At 31.1% G+C, this 13,847-nt stretch overlaps 1 protein-coding gene across 7 annotated transcripts in view; it reads left to right on the top strand.

Annotated features, from left to right (window-relative positions):
* Positions 1 to 13,847, top strand: part of LOC124354982 (adipokinetic hormone/corazonin-related peptide receptor variant I-like) — a 209,146-nt gene that overhangs the window by 113,858 nt on the left and 81,441 nt on the right. For all 7 annotated transcript variants that reach the window (XM_046805828.1, XM_046805823.1, XM_046805821.1 and 4 more), the window contains one exon: positions 13,648 to 13,678. The gene's annotated coding sequence lies outside the window, so the exon portion shown is untranslated. The remainder of the gene's footprint in view (positions 1 to 13,647; positions 13,679 to 13,847) is intronic.

Raw genomic sequence — 13,847 nt, 5'->3', positions numbered from 1 at the left:
GTTCAAAATTCATGAACTATTTTGTTATAGTGGGAATATGCGCCACCGAGTTAATATTCAAATTTAAATTTGATGTGCATAGTTTTCTTGCATGCAAAAACATAGATACATATCTATTAAGTGTTTCCAGAAAAGAAAAATGGACCAATAATAGCCAATGGTCTCACAAAAGAGCGCACCAAACTTGTATTATAGGTGAATCGTGCTGATGTTGCAATAACAGTTAACCAGATATTACTAGATGACAAACAAACCAATAGAAACAAAGCTTTATAAACAACCATCTTAATTTACATCTGCGTTATGGACCTGGAAATCAATAACAACAAACAATACACACAAACAACACAACAAAAAACAATACAAAAGACCGATCGGTCGGGTGATCGGTCGGGGTAAACAATTAAAAGTGTGGTATGACTTTGTCGCTAAACAGCAAAATTTATTAATCAAGTTAAATAACCGGTGCGTATGGTCAACGAGAACGTCTAGTAGTGTGTTCAATAGCTATTTCTTGGTGAAATATTCGATTGCATTTAAAATGAAATATTTCTTTTAACACCCACTCTGACGTCATAAATTTTAAACTACTGTACGCTAAATCTCTCGGCTCCTGAAAGCCTCTGATTTCTGAGAATATTGAACACCTATGAAACAACCTAACCCCTGGAAGCGCTCTACAAATACTGCCTACTGGATATCAGGATCAAACAGATATTAATTTGAAGTTACTGGCGAAACATGTTTATAAGTTAGTTTTATGATGCGTAAGGTCGGACCATAATTTGTATTCGGTGATGGTGTGATTAAAAAACCTTACGGGTATTCTTTTGGTTCTAGAAATATCCATCCACACACTCTTAGGAGTCTTCCTACTTCTGACTTCCAGACTTTGGAAATTATTTATAGCTTCTGGAAGCTACCAGAATTTAAGATCTCCCAAGTAGTATAGGCTCCTTTAACTTTAAACTTACATAAATCTTGGTTACACAATTGTTCAACCTCTTCAATCAGGATGCTTTTATCTTCAAAATGTTTCCACGTATGTACTCACGATATCTAAAAGTTCATGACCAAGGAAATTTTCCAAATGAATTCGGAAAGTCTTTCAATGTTTGTATATTGCTGTTCTTAGGAACTCATATTGTACTTTGCAGCTCCCAACGTCAGGCTCATTGAAAACAATCTAAAGATTTTCGCCTCAAAGTTTTGACGTACTATTGAAGTCTATTATTGCTCCCTCCTTCTGAAATGTTACTACTAATGGAATAAATTCCAGTGTCTGGCGTGATTCCAGATTAAGTATAGAAAAGAGGTTTTATACTGGAACTCAACCCTCTTTGTTTTAAAATTGCTTAAACCTAATCATGAATGTGCGTTAGTTCTGTTTAATTTTTGTATGTGAATCAATATTATAATAATATTGGTTAATCAAAGAACCAATAGGAAAACCAGTATGATTGTGTAGGAAATGGGTTTTGTTTCGGCACTTCGCTTCCTTGTTTCCAACAACGAACCGTCTGATTTTAAGTCTGTATTTAACGTTCATTCAATTTTTTAACCCATCTAAGATGTCTATTTTAGTAGTGTAGAAAATAGGTTTGGCTAGTTGTATTACTTCATGCATTTCTTTATGTTGTCAGAAAGCAACGAACTGTACGTTATCATGTACTTCTAGATATCAATTTCCGTAAATATCCATTAGGTGTTAGGGACAGATATATATATATATATATATATATATATATATATATATATATATATGATATGTTTAAATAGCATCGCAAAAGAAAGATTATAAATCTAAGTAAAGTTTTTTAAACGTAAGTTATGTACCAATAAAATAACTAAAGACTAAATTATAACCTTCAAAACAGACTGCACTCCATTGAAACACAAGCTTTCTTACAAGCGATTTACTTGTTAAAGCAACACAATGATAGTTACAAACTCTCTTTATTTACCATTTACCAATTTCTAAAGATTTAAAGAGGTTTTCACAAAGAAATAATGTTCAACGGGTTCGATCACGGATTTTAATTCCACTCGATAGAAATCATTTCGAAACAACAAAAGCTTTTGTTTTCGTGAAGTTCCTCATTGACTGTTACAATTTCTTGAGGAAGAAACATTTATCATTGTTCCAAATCCGGTATACTTTTCATATTGTCATTACCACATCTCGTAGGTTTGAGCTTTTAGTAACGATAAATTATCTAGTTAATAACTAGAGAATGCCCAATCAATCATTTTAAAGAATAAAGTAAACCGGGTAGTAAACTTTAATACATTTTATGCAAGATCCAGTAACAATTGCATTAATTAAAATTTAAAAAAATGTGTTAAATTGGCAACAACTTAGATAGAATAAAAATTGTGTTTATTGTACTTAATTATTATTTTTTCCAATATCACAAAAAATGTGTCTTTTATCTAATGACTACCCCAATTCATTCAGGTTATATTGAAACATATTTCCTGCTCAAAGCGAGGTCCTCAAGTCTTTCATCATAAAACCTAAAAACAAAACACGAAAGAAGAAATGGATAATGACGATAAAGACATTTTTACAGTTTAAAACTGTGTACACTTCTAGTCGAAATCCGCCGGTCGTGTATGGCCAAGAAGCAAGTGGTAGTAAGACGTGACTGCCTTGACACCTCAAGTTATCTATGAACTATATTCTGGATAGGGGTTTTCTCATTATGTTACTATTGTTTTGTTCTGAGGGACTGTCTGGATATTTATTTTGCATTCAACATGTTAGCTGTGTCCTATTACTCTGCCTTGTAAATAGAATACTTCTCCATTACCTTCCGTCATTTCAATTCTCTTTTATTTATGCTACATGACTTAGTTATCTTCATGTTCAGTATAACTTTGTCCATACTTAATTAAATGTTTGGCACATTTGGAATTTTTTCCGAGATATTCTTTAAAAACTGTCTGTGAAGAATGTATTTGTTTTCAAATATATCAAGTCCAATAGGATTGCATTTATACGCTGTCAACAAAGATATTTCAATCTATGGACTTAAAAATTATAAAGAATTGAGTATAATGTAATCAATAACATATTTTTAAACGTTTATGAAGTAAATTGAAGTTGATGAATAATAGAGACAAACTCTTGTTTAAACTAGTTTATTTAGAAGCAGTTGTTTAAATTTGAATTACGTTTTATTACAACTTAAAAGTCGGAAAATTCAAAGTCTGGAACGGAAATCCTTAGGATATAACAACCAGGAAATCACAGTTTGTTAATTGTCTCGTTTGTAATTATGTTCTTTCCCTTTAGCATATTTAATTACTTTCAATAGAACTCTTATTTACTCACAGTAGAGTTTCTTGTATAAGTGTTTATATACTGGAAGTAACTTTCACGTTATATAAATGTTAATACTGTTTTCACTCAAAATTTATATTACGTATTTTTTGTTATAAATATAATTTTACATTTTAAATTAGTTTATCCCTTTTAGTCATTACTTTATGACTTAATTACTTATCCCAAGTCAAATTAATCATAGCTTAAGAAACTAATAAGTAGCGATTACATTTTGAAACTTCAAAATTAATTTTTTATCCTATACCACAGATTTTTAAATATAATTCTGTGTTTATAACATTTTTACTGTTGATTAGTTTTCATCTAAAAGTGGTACAAACTGGTATGTATGTGTCCATATTACAAAAGTAACTGTGTTAACGTATAAAAAACATTAACTTTTGTTACTATGTTATCACATAAAATGTTTTTATATCGACTGCATATTTTAAATTTATAAAGCAGTAATTTTTGCAATAGATAATTAAAATGTTAACAGCGTATTTATACGATTTTCTTGCTTAATATGAAGGGGTCGGGGGAAGAAAGAGATAAGTTCACTTTTGAAAACTTTTCAGAAACAGAAAATTACTATGTCTAAACCTAAGTAAATAACAGTTTTCACGTAAAATGAGCGGGTTTTATGTGTTATAAGTTATATGAAACACAATGCTTGCGCAAAAAGTGAATTAAATTTAAAAAAAGATACTTTTTGTTTAATTATTTATGAAATATTGCATATACGAGTACACTAGGGGAAATAAAGGGATATGTAAAACGGACTTATACCTTTTAGTACAACGGACTAACTCTTTCATTTCCCAGTTGTTGTTCAGAAATAACTAGACCATGCAGCTTCAAAGCAGAACTTACTTTTATTGTTGCATTATTTTAAAATAAGATACATTTAAAAAAGATAGTAGCCAAAAGAAGTTTTTTTCTTATTTACTTGTATTTTAACTTCCTGAATATGTCCTGTGCCTCTGGACCACATAACTTTGATAACTGCTGCAGGTCAGTTTATTTAGGCGCACTTATGAAAAGTGACCCTAAAACATAGCGTAGACCAAATAAGTGTTGTAAAGTTACGCAATAGTTTTTATATGTAACCATTTTAATATAAAATGCTCAAAGGCCATTTACTGAGTTTAGTTTAGTTACACAATTTACGTATGATTTAAATAAATACTTTTTTATGGAATTATGTAAAATAGTAACTTACCATTGTAGCTATAGCCTCAGGAAGTGTGAACTCAGCTGCAAGATTCTTTGATTAATTTCTCTTGATTATTCCTTTAGATTTCCAAGCTTCATGACATGTGTGACGATAAAAATGTTTTCGAAGCTCTTATCGTCAAACATAATCTCCCTTATTGGTCTAATTTTGAATTCTCTGTTTGCATTAAATGACTCAAGATGCTTGGTCCAACTCATAAATATACACTTTGTGCCTTGAGTTTTAGTCATCAATAATTGAATCAATGGATTCTAACAACCAATGAAGTTGGTTTCCTTCTACCTGCCTCGAATGGTCTTGCTAATCTTTTTGTGTTTCCAACCATGCTTTATGGTTTAGAAGAGCCATGTGCCTGTCGCAATCAAGGTAAATGTGACCACGAATAGGGTATGTTATTGTGGCACTTGTGAATCGTTTCTCAAAATGTACAAGGTAGTGAAGAAATCTCCACAGGTGTCGCAGAATATGTGAGCCTTTTTACATTCATTAACTGATTGTAAAGAAAGTCGTTTACAAGTGAACACACCTCATCGCTTCCATTTTTCCCTGCTGATTCAGTAAACAAGTAAAATATTGATTCGTCTGTTAACAAAATTGTTACGTTGAAAACATACAAAGACAATTGTCACTTGTAGTAAACGTCGTTGAGACATTGGGAATTGGTAGGTTGCGTCCAAAATAATACAAATTGCTTCTTCTTGTGGATTTATTCCACACATTTGGTCGCAGCTCTTTTCCTATTATAAAAAGCATCTGCTTTTCTTTTGTGCAAGGTTAGTTCAGTTCTTATTTTCCCTACTTCTTTTTGTAGCTCATCTATTTGATTTAAATCACTACAATTGTTTATTTCCAATTCAATGGGCCTAACTTTTGAGTTTAGCTCATCGCAAGTCGAGCAAGTGTCTATGCGTGGATATCCAAATCCAATGTTGAACTTTTTGTTAAAAATCTCATTGTACTTGTCTAAAGATACTTTAACTTGGGGGTTTTTCTCTTGGAATAATCTGTGCATTTTTTTACATTTATGCTTTTATCAAGGTAAACTTGTTTGGTGTCCCTCAGCCCATAGTGAGAATTTCTAGAGGAGAACGACGTAATATAAGCCTGAATCTAATCTAAAACTTCATCATTAATTTTATGTGGGCGATTTTCATGTTTTACTCCTCAAATTGTTGGGCTGAATCCAGTGTCTTTTAATACAGCCGCGATGAGCTCAAATCTCTTTTTACCTATTCCATGAAATGCCACAAAGGTCTTTTTACAAACATCGTACTCATTTGTTTCACCTTCAATTCGCCCCCTTAATCTGTACTTGGAAGTAGCTTCATTTTTTTCCTGTCTCCTCTTCCTATTCCATCGACGAGTAACAGGTACAACAGAGATTAGTCCGGATAAGTAGGAGTCCTGTTCGTCAGAGCTAGCCATCAAGTTAAAGGCATTTGGGATTGATTTATTTGCACCATCTGGTACTCCCTCAAAACACTTTAACTTGCAGGGGCAGTCTTCTCCCAACTCATGACTCAATAAGTTACTTTTTTCATTACATCATAAATTATTTCCAAGGCTTTTCTTTTTATACTTCCTTTACTCACCCCACTACCTTCATCACCACCACTGTTTTCCATATCACTGTACTTATAACCTATTACTTATATACCTAACCTACCTACTCTTCGCTTAACACAATCACTACTTAAAATAAAACTTAAAAACACTTCACAAAACCATAACAGAACCAAGTTATTAAAAAAATGCTCAATAATTACCTTAGGAACTGTTCCGCATGAAAGCAAGCAAGAAAATAAGAAACTTAATGTCCGTAAAACGACGTAACGTCCGCGTAGAGGATCGTGGTAAATCCAAATAAGCGCGAGGACTGATCCCTTAATTGCCACTTGGTATATTGTTTAAAGGACAGATCTCTTTCATTGCCCTTCGTACGTGAACTGATCCCTTTCTTTGTCCTGAGCGAAATTCTTTTTTACTATTTTTATGGTGGGCTGGTCTCGTTTATTGCACAAAAAATCGCCCTGAACGGTCTATTTATCTAAGAATCTAATTGGTCTAAACGGTCTAAGAATAAGTGGCATAGATATCTCTAATTTGAAAAAAAAGCATGGACTTATCCCCTTTAATGGAATTATCCCTCGACCCTTTCATATTTAAATATTATAAATATGATATTTCATTTATCATATTGACATACAGTAGATATGATATGAAGGTGTCTTTATTAACTTTTGGAAACAACTTTGGTGATGTTTTTATTTTAAGAGTAAGATTTTATTTGTATTTTATTTATATTTATTTTATTTTAAGTATTCTTTTAAAACTGCTCTAATAGAATATTTTAGAAGTAATTAATAATTATTTGTAATATTAAATAGTAAATACATTTATTTACTTTAGTATAATACAATTAGTACATTTCCAATAAAATTTTTAAAAAGCGAAATTAAAAAAAATCGAATAGTAGCCCATTAATTATAATTAATTGAAGCAGTTGTAAGAAAATTTGTATCTGGCACCTCCAAATTGCATTGCATAATAATAAAAAATCAACTTTTAATTTTTTTTATTTGCTTATGATAAGTACATAATTTATGATACCTGTTCCAGGACATTGATATGATATTTTTCAACGAACCAGAAACCAATATTATCAGATTACGCAAGTGAATCATAAATGAAAGAATGGGATTAACATTATCAAAGAATGTTAGTTGTTACAAGAGACTGTCATCTTGAAATGTCAAACTATACATACATAATGCATATTCATGCATTATTAGTTTAGATGTTCCATTCACACAACAGTGATTGGACAATATTCCTCAAGTTTGCTCTTTAATACAATCGCAACCCTTTCAAACATTTGGAAAGTCTATAATATTCACAAAAACTATGAAAATATATCAATTTCCTTCCATAAACGTAGATTCGATTTTGTTACAAATAATCGGGGATTATTTTTTAAACATACTCACTTATAACGATTCAATTGTACACTTCAATAACAATAAATGGCCGTCACTTTTAAACCTAAAAAGTATCGATAAATAAGTAAACATTAATGTTGGTTGGAATTACACCCACCTACAACTTTAAAAAACATAAGTTACGTGCCAATAAAATATTAAACGACTAAATCATAATCCTACAAGTAGACTGCAAGTCCATTGAAACACAAGGTTTCCTACAGCCCCTTTACTTGTAATAGAAACACAATAATTTTTTGTTTGAAGTTTGTTTTTGACGATGAAAGGATTGTGAAGGAAACAGGATTTCCGGACATTTGCTTTTGTTCACTGATCAATATAACCAGTAACACTACCTTTCGAGATCTGCAATCTGGTCTCTTCTTGTTTAGTTGGCTGGTGAGAGCAAACCTATTGTGACCTATGTTCTTTAGTTAAGTTTTAATAATTAGTGTTTGGTTTTAATTAAGTGCATGTTTTAGAGTTAGTGTGCATAAAATAGACACATAACATGGCTGTTGTGGTTCCTGATTTACGCGTGAAAACCGCTCTTATATTTTTTGTTTACTTTAACCTAGTCTGTAGTAATGCATTAGTTCAGTCATTTACCTGAAGAAGAGATCAGATTGCAGATTTCGAAACGTAGTGTTACTGATTGTATTGTAACCCTGAATGATGGCAAATGTCCGGAAATTCCTCTCCTTTTTATTTACCAGTTAACTCTCATTATCTAAGGATTTTAAGAGGTAATAAATGAAATAATGTGCAATGGGTTCGATCACAGATTTTAATTCCACTCAATAGAAATCATCTATAAACAACAAAAGCTTTTGTTTTCGCGAAGTTCCTCATTGACTATACACTAAATGTTGATTGTAATTATTTGATAACATTATCAAAAGTTTTGATGTATATTGTGGAATATTCGAGATCAAAACTTTGCCTAAATGTGAATGACCCACACCTTGAACGTTTTTTTTTTTTTTTTTGGAAAACGAACTCGCCAAAACTATATACAAATACTGCCTCTGAACGAAGTTATAAACATGGAATTTAACATTTTATTTCATTTTCACGTAGTCAAAGCAGAGTTTTAAGGTGATGAATATCCACAGGTATTGGATGAGTGTTAGTGAAGTATCCGCACGATATAAAGCGAATCACCCGCTATAGGCATGATATTACGCATATAAAATCACACCGAAATTGGACGAATAGAGTTTGAAACGATGTACCTATCTCTAAAGTATTTAGCTGAGCGTTATTAAAGTAGAATTAGTGGATAGGGACAGAATATTTTGAATTTATTTCACAAAGTAGTCGTTTATGGTCAAATCTCTTTTAATAACATTTTCTGTCCCTACCTACTAATACCATATAGACACAAGTTTGAGCAAGTAACTTGTAGTTTGACTGACCAAACATTCTCGTAATTTAAATCACCTTATGAGCTTAACTCTTTAGTGATGGATAAGACATTGGTAGTTAAGGAGTGAAACATATTAATCCGCAATGATTCTTTCTTAATTAACTTATATGTATTAAACATATTTTTAAGGCTTCTGACTTGGTTTTAGCTCCAGCAGATTTATTCCTCTGGTAAAGATGTATATCCCCGGTTATGTTAACCACCCGGTAAACTCACCCTTAGATGAACATATCCGTCTCGTCTCCTCATTGACTCAAATCCCATAAAGAAAGCAGTTCCTGTTTTTTCATCATCGGTAACCTTACACTCTCCGTGATTCTTTTCTGTGTAAAATAAAACATCCTTATCAACTTATTACGCGGATAAATATTATCATATTTGGAGTTCTTCAGGTATTCCAAACATGTTTTATAACTTTTTTTGAAGACTATACACATTCAATCCTACTTCCTGGTATACTAGAAACCTGAAAAGTTGTAAAATTCTAGCTTAGTCCTCGTAACCACTGGAGAACGCTTCAAAGCTAGCTATTTCTTATTTCATATTAACAAATGGGTGTATAAGAGGATTTATGTGATAAGTTAAATTCGGAGATGGGGTTAAAACTAGACAATTTCTTCTGGAATTAAATAAAGTTTGACAGTGTTTCGTGGGTATGATACCACTTTGACTTTGATAAGTGTAACCGTTATTATTGGATCATGGTGTTTTTGGGTTCTGTGGTACCTAATCGGAGAAAGTTCAATAAAATGTCGAAAATTACTGTATGAATAGACAGATTTATATGAAATCTACTGAAATGAAAGCATTTAAAACATGTTGATTGTAATAGTTCAGTTCTTGTGTACACAAGTACAGTCATAAAATCATACGCGCGCGCATTTCTTGTCTTGCATTTTCAAAAACTTTAAATGCAGGAGAGTTGGGTTCAGATTTCACGCAAAATGAACTAATTGAATGTAGTGGGTACTTGGTCAGCCAAGGTCTTGTTCGTACTTTATGTTTGTGGCTTTGCCATTCACGGCCGTGACCTGTGAAAGCTGAATTGGTGTAAACAAGCCGAGACCGCGGTAGGTGTGTCGGTCGTCTGTTTGAAGTGCACTGCGTGTTCTTGTTTACCAGTTCTGTCCTTCATTATGACCTGAGAATTATAATAAATATATTAATGTAGAATAACACGAAAGGATATGAGACATGATTTCTAAAAGCTATATATTGATTATTACAGTTTTCTATAAAGCAATGTGTGTTTCTTATAGAAGTAATTTTTATTTAACCATTTAGTAACGAATAACTTCTCACACATACATATATTACATGACATGTACAAATTTTTAAGTAAGTTATTATAAACCATTTTCATTATAAATTATCTATTTTACAAATACATGACTATTAGTATATAGTAATATTTAGTTATAGTTCATGCTAAACATAGGCCAAATATAACTATTTAATCATACAGTTGATCACACAGTTTTTTACGCGCAATTCAAGATATCAGTATTAAGAATAACTAAACAAAAGCAATTATTGAACATAACAGTTTACAATAGAGCATGTCATCTAAATGTAAACCAGAGTACTCTCTTATAACAATAATTACAGAAATCTTTCATTCTTTAAATTAACTCTACTACTATATACTATGGATATTTTAAAGAGGTATCATGGGTATAGAGGAATAATGAGTCAAAACAAGAAAAATCGACCGACTCTTGGGATTAATTAGTTTCAGTGAAATAATAGAGATACGAATTAATAATTTTCTCATGATCAGTAGTGCTCTGAATCTATTTTGGTAAATTTACCAAACTTTATTTTTATCAAGCAGTACTGTAATTTATTAGTTTATATTTATTTACTCCAATTATTATTTATGAGACTGATTTTAATAAATAAATGTCTTTTATATTAAACATATTATATTATACTGAAATACAAAATGTCTAGCTATGTCTGCCTTTCATAATATCCATATTGTAATTTATGCTACCAGCGATCCAATTAGTTGAAGAATTTGAAGAGTTTTTATTAAACTTCGATTAAATACTTTAGTGACAAGAATAATGGTGACACGAAGTAACTTAACTCTGACCACATTTCTTTGCAAGTGATTAAACAAATACTGTCTTTTCTGTTAATTGTTTCTTTGCTCTCTTTCTATTAGTGTTCTGCCCATAATAGAAAACATCAATACAACTAAAAGTAGCGGAATATTGATCTCAGTAGTTTGAACTTTGCACGGTAAAATATTTGTAACCTATAATTCTGTAGCTTCGTCATATTTATAATTTTTATGACGAAAAATATTTAATTCCAATACGTGTTCGATTACATACTTACTAAATGATATAAATACACTTCCACCGCAATAGACAGCTACGATTCTTGGTTTAATCAGAAAGTTTTATCCACATGGCCTCTGATGAACCTTGAATATTTTTATTTTAGTACAAATTAAGTATTATTAATATCATAAAAAAGGCTCTTATTGTGTTATACCTAATTTTATATTATTAAATTAATAGTGTATATTTGAACATTTTTTTTAGTTCAAATGATAGCTAAAATCATAATAATAAGGTACAATAATTGTGTTATTTCAATCGTTCACAGAATGTTTTTGTGTTTTATTTTCTTGTGTTTTATTTATTTGTGTTTTTGTGTTTTATTTATTTCTTCAACTACCTTCTTGGTTTTATTTTCTTATTTTTAGCTTCTATTTAGTTGCGAAGATACAATTATTTAGTACTAAATCGTAATTATTTCAAAGTAACTATTAAATTTAAATGTATCAATGGAGTCTTTTTTAACACTGTCACACGAGGATAAAAAAGTATAGAGGATAAAATGGGAACTATATATTATTGAGCACTAAAACATATGATAAGTAATTGAGTAAGTCAATAAGGTTTTAGATTTCTAAAATTGAGATTATATGAATCTTTGTTAGCCTGTCTGATAAAAGCTAGCATTTATTATACAGTATCATTATATAGTAAAATGTCATAAAGGCACTGGGGCTCATCAAAAGAGAAAGAACACTGAATAGAGATTGGCTTGTCAAGTATTCACCACTTGTACTAGTCTTATTCATTCCTCATCCGGCTCACCTTAATTTTAATTGAAGAAAAATTTTCCACACAGTATGATTCGGTGCAACAATTTATATGCAAATATATTGCTTAATGTTTTTGCATATGGAGATCGCAAAAACCTATCGTGGAAGCATCATGTTACAAGTAGAACAACATCCTATTTGTTACGTTTTCAAGCGTGACTCTAGATCGACTACATGTTGTTGTAGACTGCAGTGTGTTACGTGTAAACACCGAACTTAACGATCGGTTCAGTACATGTTACTTGACTATGTAAGCTGATCACATGTTAACAGGTGAAACAGGCACTAATGCCATTTTATATAGACCTCAAATTGATTGATTTCATGTTATTTATTGATTGTGTATATATATTCTTTTACAAGAATAGTAGAAGGGATAGGATTATGTTTTGTGTGGACATATCTTGTGTGTACTCTGTAGTATATGTAAATAGCTCATGTCAACTCGTTATCTATGCGACCTGTTACTGTTGCCAACGGCGCAGTTTCATGGGCACAACGGTTATTCCAAGACAACCGAATCAAGCAACGTGGTGCTTAACTATTGCTAGGATTGGTGACCGCTAAACGATCCTACACCTTTGGTGGTGATTCGAAAATTACCTTTAAGCCATTGGTCTCCAGGTTGCTTTAGGAAGGTCTTCTTAGCCCTAATTTAGCCTGGTAAAATGGTTTACTTCACTTTACTTTGTATTTCTACAAAGTTTATATATTGTTCATAAAAGACAAAAGAAATGTCTTCTTATATTAAGATTTACTCCTTGGTAGACTTTTTCAGCGCCACACATTATTTTATATTAAGCACTATCGGATTAATATGTTTCACTCCTTAGCTACCAATGTCTTATCCATCACAAAAGAGTTAAGCTCATAAGGTGATTTAAATTACGAGAATGTTTGGTCAGTCAAACTACAAGTTACTTGCTCAAACTTGTGTCTACATGGTATTAGTAGGTAGGGACAGAAGATATTATTAAAAGAGATTTGACCATAAACGACTACTTTGTGAAATACAAAAGAAATGTCTTCTTATATTAAGATTTACTCCGGTAGACTTTTTCAGCGCTACACATTATTTTATATTAAGCACTATCTGTTTGAATTGTATTAGGAAAGATAATTAGCTTGTATCATAGTAGTACAGTTGTCGTCTGAAATATAGATATAAACAGTGTATCTATTCAGAAATAAACATTTGATTTTAATTTTATAATAATACATAAAATTTAGGTTTTAATTAATAAAATATGTTTTATTACAAATATTTTAAAAACTTGCATATTTTTTGTGTATTAATACTACATTATTAGTGATATGGATTATTACTAAAAATATTAAGATACTTGAAAATAGGAAAACAACTTATTGTCAAAGATATTTGAACGAAAATGCGATCATGTTTACATGAAATGATATTCCACACATTATTTCACTTTACCTTACAGTGTTTGTACCTCAAACGAAACCTTTTCTCTTTTTAATACTCCACGTGGAACAAGTCTTGGACATTTTATTTGTGGGAAGCTAAAAATAGATTTCTCTTTGTTTCAGACATTGCTGAAAGATACTCAAAAACGTCAAGGTAAGACAGATTATATTAAATGTTGAGAAAATACAATACTAACATATGTGTGTGTAGGTAAAACTTAGTTTTACTCAGTATTTATTATTGTTTCATGAACCATGTTTAGTAACTAAGAACAATTCTCTCTTTACATTATTTAATATACTACTCCATTATTTGAAACACT

The sequence above is a fragment of the Homalodisca vitripennis genome, chromosome 2, assembly GCF_021130785.1.
Source record: "Homalodisca vitripennis isolate AUS2020 chromosome 2, UT_GWSS_2.1, whole genome shotgun sequence".
Taxonomy (NCBI): Eukaryota; Metazoa; Arthropoda; class Insecta; order Hemiptera; family Cicadellidae; genus Homalodisca; species Homalodisca vitripennis.
This window is presented reverse-complemented; position numbering and strand designations above follow the sequence as displayed.